Source organism: Lipophrys pholis (assembly GCF_963383615.2).
Source record: "Lipophrys pholis genome assembly, chromosome: 14".
NCBI lineage: Eukaryota > Metazoa > Chordata > Actinopteri > Blenniiformes > Blenniidae > Lipophrys > Lipophrys pholis.
In genome coordinates, this window is record NC_137633.1 from 27,791,349 (window position 1) to 27,805,296 (window position 13,948).

Consider the following 13,948-nt stretch of genomic DNA (forward strand, 5'->3'; position numbering starts at 1 on the left):
GTGTGTGTATATAGAAACTCAAGGTCAGAGGAATACAGATATTTTTTTTAACTTGCGAGGATTCAGGACTACAAAGCTCCTGTTGTACACTGGCCAATTAAAAAGTGAAGATAAAGCTGAGGAGGGTTCAGGGGGGTAATAGTGCGTCGCTCTGTGAATTGGTCCAATTAAAACACCCTGGATTTTATTTTATCATGTAAAAACTGAGGAGTATGAGACGTAAAATTCAACTAAATCCACAGCTTCTTTCCATCTCTCACTACCACTCACTCATTCATTTTTCCCTTTAAAACAACTTTACAGTTTAGTTCAGATGTTAAAGTCATAAAAAAATGACGCATTATCAACCTGCAGTACAACTTATGTAGCCGTAGCTCTGTCATTCAGAAAACACTCATATTTACATCCATCACTGTGACCGAGCAGACAGTTTCATTCAGAGGTGATTAACCCAGACGATGCCAGATTAATGCACCAACTTCAGATTATACCCCAGAAAAATGTTTTTTCTAAAAACAGTAGTGCTGTCAATTGATTAAAAAAGTAACTAATTGTTCACGATTAACTGCATTTTTTTTTCTTCTTCGGACTGAAGCTTGTATTACATATTGATTGGTGGAAAACCGAGCACACACACACATATACAGGAGAGCGAGGGAAAGAGAGGGAGCAGGAATAAATTATTTACCTGCAAGTTTCAAGTATTTCATTCAGCTTCAGCAGTTTGGTGGCTACTGGTCAGCCAACATGGCAACCTGCTGTTTTTCTGTGCAGAATTACTTCTGTGGTCGTAAAATTCAGCTTTACATACTGCTAATGACTTTTGTTTACTTTAACAAGGCACTTTTCAAAGTGAAACTTTCTGCCTTAATATTATCCAATAGTTGCTCAGTATTCTGCTGAGAAGAAAAAAAGAGGGCGGGACAAAACTGGGTTAATCATGTAACATTTTTTACACGTTAAATGTTTTAAAGTAATTAATTAAATGAACACATTATTTTTGACAGCACATAAAAAGTAAAAGATGAAATATAAATCCATCTTCTATTTGGTCCTCTACATGAGGAAGAACATGCAAACTGTGAACAAGCCGAGCCTGGACTCGAACCAGAGACTTTATGTTGTGAGGCAGGAGTTCAAACCACCACCCAACAAAGTAACAAGTGTTACCCCCTGGGACCTATATCCCACCGGGACCTGTTCCCCACTGGAACCTGTACCCCTCCGGGACCTGTTCCCCACTGAGACCTGTACCCCTCCGGGACCTGTTCCCCACTGGGACCTGTTCCCCACTGGGACCTGTACCCCTCCGGGACATGTTCCCCTCTAGGACTGCAAAGCATGTGGGCAAGATGATGGCTGACCCCTCCCACCCTAGACAAGAACTGTTCCAAGCCCTCCCCTCGGGCAGGAGGCTCCGGTCCATCAGAACCAGAATCTCACGCCATGAGAACAACTTCTTCCCGTCTGCCTCCGTCCTCCTGAACGAGGCCCTGGACCCCCACGGACCCAATTTCAGCCTGTATTCAGTATGTCCAGTTCTTAAAGCTGACTCTGGACTACAAACCATCTGCTCTGCTTCCAGCTCTGCGACCTTTTCCCTCCAAACACTGGATTCTACATTTGGATTCACACGCTGCTTCCAAGGGATGAGAACGACTTCAAGATGCCACATTTCACTGTTTGTTGGACTTAAATCTGCTTGTTTACATGTGTTGTGGCCCCGATCGCTCTGTTTACTCACATCTATCCACTTCTAAGTCCTTCTTCTGGAGGTCTTTCACGTCTCTTGGCACCATGGTGCAGAGCGGCCACGCAATCGTCTGCAGAAAACTGCTAATGACCGTCGACCGGCTTCGTTTCTTCTGATCAAAAGCTCCAGTTCAGATTCGTCTTTCGCCGGCCGAACAGTCGAATCACCAAGCATTTGTAAGATGTAGATTTGTAGTCGCAGCACAACTGGACATTAACTGAGACAGGCGGTAGATGAACGTGTGTGTGTGTGTGTGTGTGTGTGTGTGTGTGTGTGTGTGTGTGTGTGTAGGTTGCTGTTTGAAATAAACAGTACTGTTAATCCGTTCTTTTTCACATTCAGACTTTAGAGCAACTAATGAGCCTGGTTAGAGTCCGATATGTAACAACGACCCGAATTGTTATAAAATATAATGTAATAAAACCCAAAATGTAGTGACTGGTCACTCATGTAAAAAGATTTAACAAGAATTTAAATGTGATCCCTGGGGGTGCAGGGCCTCCCCCTTTCTGGTGGGGGTGCCCGCTGCGGCGCCGGGAGTGGGTCCTCCCTCCGACTCCCTCCCCCGCTGAGGCGAGCTGGCCCCTGCTGCCACGCTCCGGGTCTGCCTCGCTCCCGGATCTGGAGGAGCCCTAACCACTGGCTTCCAGCCGGGCTCGCACTGGGCCCTGCAGGTCTTAGACTCTGCTGTCTGGCCGTTGGGTGGGGTGGGGGCTCCCTGCCCGGTTCCCCGGGTCCTAAGCCAGCCACTTGGGGGTGGGGTGGGGCAGCGCGGGGGGTCCAGCTGGGCCAAGGTCCTAGGTCCTAGGCCAGGGAGGGTTCCCTCAGAACCCTCCCTGCCTTACCTCACCTTACTTCACTCTACAATAGGGAACAGTGGGGCGGTGCCTCGGGTGGGGGGGTCCAGGCTACTTAACTGGGGGGCGGGGGCATCACCCCCCCCCCCCCCCCCCCCCCCCCCCCCAGTGTGTGAGTGTGTGAGTGTCTGTGTCTGTGTGGGGTCTGTGGGGGTGTGGGTGGGGGTGTGGGTGTATCTATCAAGATCGGGGGGAGAATCATGGGGCGGGAAAGTGGGGGGTGGGATATGAGGCTCCTGGGGGTAGAGAGTTGACTGTCCTCCGACCGGGGCCTGTTCGGGCCTTTGCTTTTCCTGGTCCGGGGCGCGGCGGCTGGGGCCATCTCTGCCTTGCCGGGTTGGGGGGCGCAGTGGGTGGGCCGGCTCCAGGGGTGCGGCGGGCCTCGCCGCCGGGGTTGGGAGGGCTCTCAGCCCGCTCGGCCAGGGGCCCTGCTCCGGCCTTTTCTCGGCTTGGCGGCTTGGGTCGGGGCCTGCGGCCCTGTGCACTTTATCCTTCTCCCGGGCTCCTCTTGCCTGGGGGGGATTCCTCTCTGCATTCTCTATCTGGTGCTTTCTGGGCGGGGGCGTGGCTCTCTGGGGTGGTTCGCTGGGGCCTCCCTGGACTTGGGGGGCTGCCGTCCGCCAGGGTGGCGGTGTCCGGGCCCAATGGCCTCGGGCCCCGGGGTGTCGCTACGGGCCCCCCCACAACAGTTTCGGCCACACCCAGTGGACAAACCACACACACACACACACACACACACACACACACACACACACACACACACACACACACACACACTTCCACTCCTCACGAAAGGTGCTTCTGAAGTTGCTTGTTCTCTGTCATCATTTGCTCAAACTCTCAAAATCATGTTCCTCTTTTGTTGTTGCTTCTTTGTTAATTCATGTTCCTGCTTCACGTTACTGTCTAGATAGAGCTGCTCAGGCTGGTTAATCTAGAAAATCATGTTACTGTCTAGATAGAGCTGCTCAGGCTGGTTAATCTAGAAAATCATGTTACTGTCTAGATAGAGCTGCTCAGGCTGGTTAATCTAGGAAATCATGTTACTGTCTAGATAGAGCTGCTCAGGCTGGTTAATCTAAGAAATCATGTTACTGTCTAGATAGAGCTGCTCAGGCTGGTTAATCTAAGAAATCATGTTACTGTCTAGATAGAGCTGCTCAGGCTGGTTAATCTAGGAAATCATGTTACTGTCTAGATAGAGCTGCTCAGGCTGGTTAATCTAGAAAATCACATTACTGTCTAGATAGAGCTGCTCAGGCTGGTTAATCTAGAAAATCATGTTACTGTCTAGATAGAGCTGCTCAGGCTGGTTTAAACTAGGAAATCATGTTACTGTCTAGATAGAGCTGCTCAGGCTGGTTAATCTAAGAAATCATCTTACTGTCTAGATAGAGCTGCTCAGGCTGGTTTAATCTAGGAAATCATGTTACTGTCTAGATAAAGCTGCTCAGGCTGGTTTAATCTAGAAAATCATGTTACTGTCTAGATAGAGCTGCTCAGGCTGGTTAATCTAGAAAATCATCTTACTGTCTACATAGAGCTGCTCAGGCTGGTTTAATCTAATAACAGTTGTAAAGTATTTGGATCAGTGTGATAACTGCAAATAATATATGTAGCACTAACAAGGGTATTGTATGTATCCTCCCCCTCAACTTCTCTTCTCTCTCTTCTCTTCTCTCTCTCTCTCTCTCTCTCTTTGAGCGTTCCCCCCCGGTCGTGTACAGCAGCCATGCCAACTTCTAATAAAGGCAGGAACAGGAGGAGACTCCAGGTCTCTTCCTGTTCTAGAGTAAAAACTGTTCTGACTCCAGAAGGTTCTAGATCACATCAAGCTGCCGAACAGGACAAGGGCGAATAAATAAATAAATAAATATAATGTGATCTTAACATGTTTAATGTTATACATTATTTTGTAATGATGATTGGAGAAATAGATTACAGATTATATAGAACAGAAGACTAGAAATGACTTGGGCAACAGAAATCATACATGAACACGATAAACTGTATATAGAAATACGTATAAACAAATAGTCTGAAATGTTACAACTCATTCTTTCAGTGTTCTTTAAATTGGAGCTGGTCAAGTTCAAATCCAAACCATAAATCATTGACACACCTTATGATGTATTGAAATTATTACAGTATCAGGGCAACATATTTTTCCTGCCTCATAATGTAATATTTAAAGTTTTTAAGTTTTGTGCTCAGTGTCTTGTTACATCCTTGATCAGTTATTACTTGTCAGGTTCAGATTATACATTCTATTACATTCTATTTTATAACATTTTGGGTCGTTGCTATATATCGGGCTCTAACAAGCCTCAAACATGTTTCTGGATTATTTCCGGAGATTTCTCACTGAGTTTCACTCCCTGAGCTGCTTCTCGCTGCTCGCTCAGATTTGAGGAAGAATTTTTCACCGTAGATAAAAGTTTTCTTCTCACACAGAGTACACAGCGGACGCTAAGGTTTCTACTGAGTGGAATTCACTGTACTGTTGGTTCTTCTTCTCACATTAAAGGCAGCAGGTCCTGCTCTCCATGATGTTACACTTAGGCCTGGGCCATAAACCCAAAGTTTACCGAAATTTACGAAAATGACCGATGTCCTTTTACCTATTTCGTTATATTTGGTGTTTAAAAACCCTTGTGGCACAACGTACGCTGTGCAGCGTACGTTTCACATGCCTCGTTTACGATGACGTAGCGGGACGGTGCTTGGGTGCTGAGACGATTCTGAGCTTCATTCAGTCTTTAAATCGTGTTGAGACGCCACGTCAAACCAGATTCATGATGAAAACTAAAAGTGATGTTGTCCGTTAAAAAAACTTTTTTTTATTAATTGCTTCACGATTTATGATCAATCACAGTTTCTATGCATTCTAAATTTTGTAGATCTATATCTTCAGTGTAGCTCTATGCTTCCCCCTCCCTCACTGGATCACATGCCACAACCGGCCAATCGAAAAGAGAAAATGGCCGGCATATCAGGAAATGATGTTTTATTCAGTGTGTTTCAGACGATAAACATAATGGAGCAGATCACGGCTTTAGAAGCGATGGAAGCAACTCCTCTTTGATCGTCTGATTCATCGGGACTTGTAATCAGGGGGCGGAGTCACAGAGCTGCGACAATCCGCGCCTCCATCGCCGGCAGAGCGACGCATAGCGACCCGCCGTCCGCCGGGGCGCCACGTGAAAACTCATTTTATACACAACAGATGTAACTTTTTTCATGAGAATTAGGTTATATAGGCCTTTTTTCATATAACTGTGGAGGAATCCTGTGTTTTCAGGAGCAGTACATACCTGAGCCCCGCTGCTCTTCCAGTCAGCTCTTCGGAATATCCATATTTAGAATTTCTTCATAAGAGACTGTATTTTTAATACTTTGTGTTAGCAGGAAATTGAAGTTATTGTATACTTTTAAATGTATTCAGTCGTTCTCATTTCAAGTAATCTGTGCTTATCAGCTCTTTAATAAATCTTAACAACTAAAAGTTCCTAATTTGTATTTTCTTCATTCATTTTCAGACAGTGTAGTTTTATATTCCTTTAAAGTGTCAATAAATAGGTCCAGGGGAGTCATACTGTCAATATAACTGCCACATGAAGTGGCCAAACATTGTTTTGCGCAGGCGGCGCAGTGGAGTACTTATCCTCTATTTACCTTCATGGAGGTGAACTGCTCAATATATGGTGATATTGATTTGAGGCCATATCGCCCAGCCCTATTTACACTGACGTCACGCGGCTGATTGGTCAGACAGTCTCACTGTGGGCTGCTTGCGGGAAAGTAACTGTAATCTTATGACTGTTTTTGCAAAAGTAATCCCTTGCTTTACTTGTTACTTGAAAAAGTAATCAGATTGAGGCGTGAACCACTTCACCACCGCGCACCAACAACATAGACCAGGGGTGTCAACGTCATCCTGACTGGACTGAAATAGAAACATAGAGAGTGTTTCCACAGAAACAACGATGTAGTTAGTCTGCCGGGCCACTGGAGGGCGCTGTTGCTTGATTTTGTAATGAAACTACACAGACGTGTGCAGAGAACAAAACACTATAAAGGTGAAGAAAATGGAGAGAACCTGACATCCTAGTGGACTGATGAGGAACCGGATGATATCAGGGAGAGTCTCAACTATTAAACTACTGATCTGGACCATAAAACTAGAATATGGACCGCGGGTCGTACCACTACGGGTCGTACCACTACGGGTCGTACCGCTACGGGTCGTACCGCTACGGGTCGTACCACTACGGGTCGTACCACTACGGGTCGTACCACTATGGGTAGGGTCATACCACTACGGGTAGGGTCATACCACTACGGGTCGTACCACTACGGGTAGGGTCATACCACTATGGGTCGTACCACTATGGGTCGTACCACTACGGGTCGTACCACTACGGGTCGTACCACTACGGGTCGTACCACTACGGGGCCGCCATGTTTGTTTACAACTGGAGAGCAGGAGGGAGGAGGAGATGAGCAGTAACAGGCTCTGTAGCCTCCATCAGTCTCTGCAGGAGGGAACAGAGACCATGAAAGAATCTTTCCACTTTGGGAGACGGATTACAAACTTTGTGGATACAGTGGATCAGAACACTGGTGTCGTGTAAACGGACCCCCCAAACGTGAAGAAAGTTTTGCAGATACACTCGTACTGGTTGTCGTGTAAATGGGGCCTTAACAACGTTTGAATCTAAACTTTAAAGTTGATCTCTGTCATGGAGCAGAGTACACGCCATGAAAGTGTAGATATTTTCACAAAGAACAAACAGGAACTGAGGAAAACGACTGACATTTTAACATAAACTGATTTTAAATGAAGCCTGCAGCAAAATACAATGAAATGTCCAGAGCAACGCCACTCCGGTCCCAGCATCTGTTTGGACCATTTGCTTGGTGTTTTGGCCGAATGGAGCCTCTTGCGGCCGGTTTTGGCCCACGGGCCTCATGTTTGACACCCCTGATGGAGGCAAAGGTTTGGATTTTCATTGTAATTGTGCTCCTAATCTGAAGAGACACACCAAGTTTAAAACTAGATGGAGATCTTGAAGTGAAGCTACATACATGGAAAAGTACAAATACAGATTACTGACACTTTTGAGTATTTCCAGAGAAAAGTTGGGTGGGAAACGTGTTGATTTTTCCAAATGTTGCACTTTAAATGACTCAGCACAGTTTTAGAAAATGACCTGCAACGAATCAAACTTCAGCTGAAACTGAGAAGATTAAAATCATCTTACCTGCAGTGAAGCGACTCCCAGACTCCACCGCTCCGTCCTCCTCCATCTTGCTCCACACACACACACACACACACACACACACACACACACACACACACACACACACACACACACACACACACACACACACGTTGAGTTTCCACATCTGAAAGTGTCTGCAGGTAATCGCCGTCACCAGGTGTGGGTGACAGCGGCACGTGCCCGCGCAATGCGCGCAGTCAGTGACCTCGCCCACTGCGCATGCCACACGTGAAGCGCGTGTCCCCACCGTGCACACATCAACTCTGACACGTTTCTACATTTTTCTATCAATTTAAAACTTATTTGACAAAGTTTAAAACTCTGAGATATATATATATATATATATATATATATAATTTATTTATATACCATCACTATTTATTTCCTAATTATTGGAAAATAGATATAATTAAAATAATCTGGTGTGATAAAAACAACTTTTTTTTTTTTTTTTTTCTATTACAAGCAACACACAATTAAAATGTGAGAAGACTGTGTACACAAAAGTATAAAATGGATATAGATTTGTTTATATTTATAATAAATTAATGAATAAAGGTCAATAATAGAAATAAAATAATGAATGAGACATAAATACTTTTTTAAATTTCAGATGAAAAACAAGATTAAAACTTTGAGAATAATTAATTTTAGTAATGAATAAATGTGAGAATGAAAAGTAAATCTGTAATGAACTATTTCAAAAAGAAAAAAGTATATTTGGAAATTTAAAAAAAAAAGAAAGAAATTAAATAAAAATTCTAATAATCAATCAAATGTCTACTAGAATAATTTCAGCAAATGAAAATAAATCTAGTTGTTAAAGTCATTGGTATTAAAATAGAATATAAATATATAAAGTGTTATAATCCCATAAAATTGATTGATAAAATTACTTAAAAATGACCTAAAATCATTAAAAAAATTTAAAGATGAAATAATTTAGCTTTACCAACACGTGACTTGTACAAATATTGAGTTTGACAATATGATCACTTCTCACCGAGACAAAATTCTTATATAGATTTTAAAATTCTGAGATGTTTGAAAATGCAGCCAATTTTCAAAAAACGATTCTAATCATACTCGTCTCATTTCCAGGACGCGACGAGCCACCATGTCGACATCCTGTGGGGAGCTGACGGGGGTCAAGGTCAAGCTCAGGGAGCCACAGTGACCTGTGGGAATCAAACCTGCAAAATGTCTTCTTCTCTTACCTCGAGACCATCACTATTTATTTATTCCTGTAAAATAAATAAACAAAAGTATTCAATAGAAATATTTCTGAAGAAATAAATCAAAGTGATGAACTGACTTTCGAAGGAATATCAGCAGTTTTTCAATGACATCAGGACTATTGCATTGTGTCTTCAGGCTGATTATTTTCTGCTCACATTAATTCAAATCAAAGTAAAATACTTTGTACTTGTAATCTCCAGTGTGACTCTTCCGCAGTGCGTTCACTGCCCCAGTTTCTAAAATCGGCCTGTTTATTCTTAAAACCTCAATGCAAAGCCAACCCGTCATTAAATGTATTTTCAGAGGCAAGCTGTCCGGATAATCTACTTCTAATGCTGGTATTACCAAAGTCATTTCAAAAATGGGATATTTACAAGTGTTTAATTATTTCTAGCCAAATGAATGGAGATGGGCTTACAGACCGGCAGAGGCGGAGATCACATCCAGTTTTCATTTCTACCTCAGAATGTGTTGAACCTCGTGACCATAAAAACCTCCAGTCCAATTTAGAAATCTTTTCGTCTTAATGGACTCAGATTGTTGCTCCAGCTGCTGCATCAACACTGTGCTGCCAGAGCAATGACTAAATCAGCCTTTTATCGGCTATAAATAGCAGCAAACCGAAGTCCAGGTGAGATTCAGACAAACTCATTTCTGTCTTCGTCTACAGCCGCTGCAGCTCGCAAAAAAGACAACTGCAAAACATTTTTCTTTTACCGCGGCTGCCACAGTAACGAGGACGGAGACAACTGAGCACATTACAGCTCTGAGTGATTAGCCATAACAATATGACCACTGAGAGTGAGGTGAATAACGATGTTGGTGCGTGGGATGCTGCAGCCAGCGAGTGGACATTTCAAAGTTCTGTCAGAAGCAGGAAAATAGCAAGAGTAAAGATTTTAATGAGTTGGACTACAACTGGGTGAGAACATCTGTAAGTCTGCAGCTCTTGTTAGGAGACGACAAAATAAAAGACCCAAGGAGCAGACGTGGGAACAAACAAAAAGCATCTTTACTTAAAATGATCCAGAAACAGTGAGATCCTCAATAAGGGGAAACACAACCAAAGTCCAGGCTAAAGCTCCTGTGGCTGCATTTTGGAGGTCTGTTGCTCGGAGCCACTGACAATGCAACTTCCTGAAAATGTCTTCTAAGGTGGAAGTTTTTGAAAAAGATCTGTATTAATCTGTCAATATCTGCAAAAAAAGCATATGGAAAGAATTTTGCGTGTTGACTTGAAAACTAAGCCAAGGAAAGGAAAAGCAAAAACCAAAATGGCCACAATTGCTAGAAATAGCTTAAAATTTAGAGAAACAAAAATATGTGAGAGTCAAAACCGCTTTAACCGCTAAAGTTGCTCAAAGGGGCTGAAGCAGACAGACTTGCTCAAAAGAAAACAAAGTAAAACAGTTGAAATGGCTAATGCACTTGAGATTCAAAATTGTAAAAGAATTTATCCAAATGTCCACAGATTTAAATTAGACTAACTGCAAACTGGAGAAACATTTGTTTGTTTCATTTATGTACAAAATCATGAACTCAGATATCTTAATGTAAAGGTTGAACTTGTTCTGTGGCTCCAGATTAAGTTCATTTAATGGAAAGTGTAAAAAGTAATGTTGCAGATGAGGCTGAAGAGACAGATTAAACCCGACACACTGAGAACAACACAAGAACAGATGAAGACTGAAGAGGCGTCCAAACTCACCAACAACACTGACACTTCAAGAAACGCAAGTGCAGAACTCCTGAGAACCAGAACGCCTTCAAACTTCTGACCAAGTGGTTGGACATCACAGAAGAAAAAAGTTCTGCTCAGATAATGCATCGAGAACGAGTTCTGGAAAGTTCTCTACCAATGTCTTACTACGCCGCACAGTGTGGTCGCTGCCAGGAGCAAAGTTTGTAAGCATTAGTTCCTGCTGTTCCAAGACATTGACTGCAACTATCCTTGCTGGGTTCCGGGTTCCGGGTTCCGGGTTCCGGGTTCCGGGTTCCGGGTTCCGGGTTCCGGGTTCCGGGTTCCGGGTTCCAGGTTTGGGTCCTGGTGACGGTCCTGGTCCAATCCAACCAACAAACCGTCTCTCAAACTGCTGCTGACGTTAATGCTGGTTCTGATACAAGCTGTCAGGATGAATGCTTCCTGTTGTCTATGAGCCACTAAGAAATCCAACCACATAGGAGAAGGTGTCTGAGGAGAACTGGGCATCAGGATGAGATGGAGACGAGAGGAGGGCGAGCCAGTGGAGGGAGGCAGTGGGACATTTTGGTCCTGCTCGGGAAGCATCCTGCCCCCCGTGAGGATGATCCTATGACAGGTACCATCCACCTACACAGACCTTGTACAGTCTTTCTGATGGCCATGGTCTTTTCCACAAAGCAAACATGATTTAGTAAAGGTTTGAGGAACCCAACAACAGGTCTGAGGTCTGAGCTCTGCCTCTGGGGGTCATACTGAACAAACAAGTCTAAATCATGGACCCCTCAGAACTTATCTTCGTGGTCTGACACCAGAACACACCTTCAGACGGGTAGAGTCCATGATGGGTGGTCATAATGTTATGGCCGATGGGTGTAACTATAGAAAAGATTTTGAGGGCTTTTGGTTGGTTGATAGATCCCATAACAGCTCAGGGGCAAAATGTGTTTGAGGAATATAAAGCCAGTTGATCTCTCAGATCTGAGGGAAATATTGTTTGTGCCTGCAGTCAAAACCAGACGTCACAACTTCAACCACTCTCAGGTCAGATTTCACATTATTTCTCCCCAGTTTCACTTCTCCTGCTATACACCTGTAGTATTCTGTAGATCAGCTGATCTTAAGCCAATTAAACAGCAGCTGTGGATCTTTATCACTCCATTGGAAATAAGGCATCAGTTTCCAACGGCGCCATCTGCATCCAGAGGCGAAGATCAAGGGACTGAAATCCAAAATATAAAAACTTGTCAGTGCCTGGAAGCAGATTAAAATTCTTCTTTTTCAGCCTGCAGTGATTTTCCATTTCTTTGGCAGATCTCCCCTCCATGTGTCTCACCTCTCTTTGAGCCGGAGAGAATCCCCCCCCCACCTCTGCTCTCCCTAATAAGCCTGAGCGAGTTTCCTTGCAGACAGCTGTTCCAGATGGCATTGTCACTCTCTAGTTTCAGTCATCTGGCTCGGGGTGCACCACCAGCAGAGGTGGCTGTCCCTCCGCCGTGCCCACACATCAACACCAACATATGGCGGGATTACGTAACGGCGTCATGTCTGCTGGGTGATATGTTGGAGTGATCACCCGACACCCCCTCTTCTCCTTCTCTTCATCTCCTTCGCCTCGACAGTCTGCTCTGTTTCTCTCTCAGCTGTTTTTACCTACACACAGAAATGCACTGAAGATGACAGAGTGTTGAGTTGAAGGTGAGAAAAACCTTGATGCGTTCAGCTTCCTCAGCATGAAAACAGCCTGAAGAGATACTTGAAAGGAGCAAATTTGGTTTAGCTTACAAGTTCAAAGTGTTTGTGGTCCACATAGGAGACGATGCACTGGAGTCTGCCTTCGCTGTTTTGTCTCCTGGATATTTCTGCTGGGCTTATTTACCAAACTATGATGAAATAAACTTATACAATCACACTGTTTGTATCCACAAGAGAAGGGAGTTTAAACCCACTCCCCCCGTGGTTTTGGCATTTTTTAGGGCGTGTCCACATGAGAACTATGATCCATGTAATGGCACCATGTTTGTCCTATCATCCACACGGCGCGGCGTTTTAGGAGCCCAGAAACATAAACATAAAAAATAAACGGGCTCCAGAGTTGAGAAATTTTAAAACGGCGCCTCGATTTTGAGATGTGAACGGGCAAGACGTATATTTGCTGAAAACGATGATGTCATGGCCGATCCTTTCAACCTCTAACCCCACGACGTGACTTAAAAACCACAACAATGGTGAACTACATGCTGCAGGTCAGGCTGCTGAAGCTACTGATGAAAGTCGCAAAATAAGGTGATTTCTTGAATAAGAGTAGGAGTGTGTCTTCTGCATTGTTGGTGTATTTCTGTGGCAGCCTTACAGCGCCACCTACAGGCCTGGCAGATGTACTGCGTTGTTTTGAGCCATGTTCATACTGACGTGTGGATGCAATTTCTTTTAAGAACGACGGGGAGAAGAAAATACTGTTTTGGCTCGTGTGTGGCGCCTTAGTTGATCCTACAATGGAGCGAAACACCACCTGACTCTGAAGAAAGAGGTCGTATATATAACCAGAAAACACCTTTCTGTGGGTTATTAGGCCCTGTTTCCATGGCAACAACTTCAAGTGAAAACCAAAACGTTCATAGTGTTTTGGGTGTTCATTTGCATGACAGCTATGCTTGTAGTCACTGAAGACACAACTTTTTGAAAATGCTCAGTTTCAGTCGCCACGTAAACGGGGAAAACGCTTCTGTTGGTCCTGGTCACCACGGTCATGGTAACTCGCTGTTCTGCACATGCTCAGTGGATGGACAATAAAAACATGGTGTCATGACTCCCACTCCATATTCTCCTGGACTTGGTAGTTTTATTTTGACAGTCACCGTAATAACAATCCATCTTGGTAGTTTTATTTTGACAGTCACCGTAAAAACAATCCATCTTGGTAGTTTTATTTTGACAGTCACCGTAATAACAATCCCAACTTGGTAGTTTTATTTTGACAGTCACTGTAATAAAAATCCCACTTGGTAGTTTTATTTTGACAGTCACCGTAATAACAATCCCAACTTGGTAGTTTTATTTTGACAGTCACCGTAATAACAATCCATCTTGGTAGTTTTATTTTGACAGTCACTGT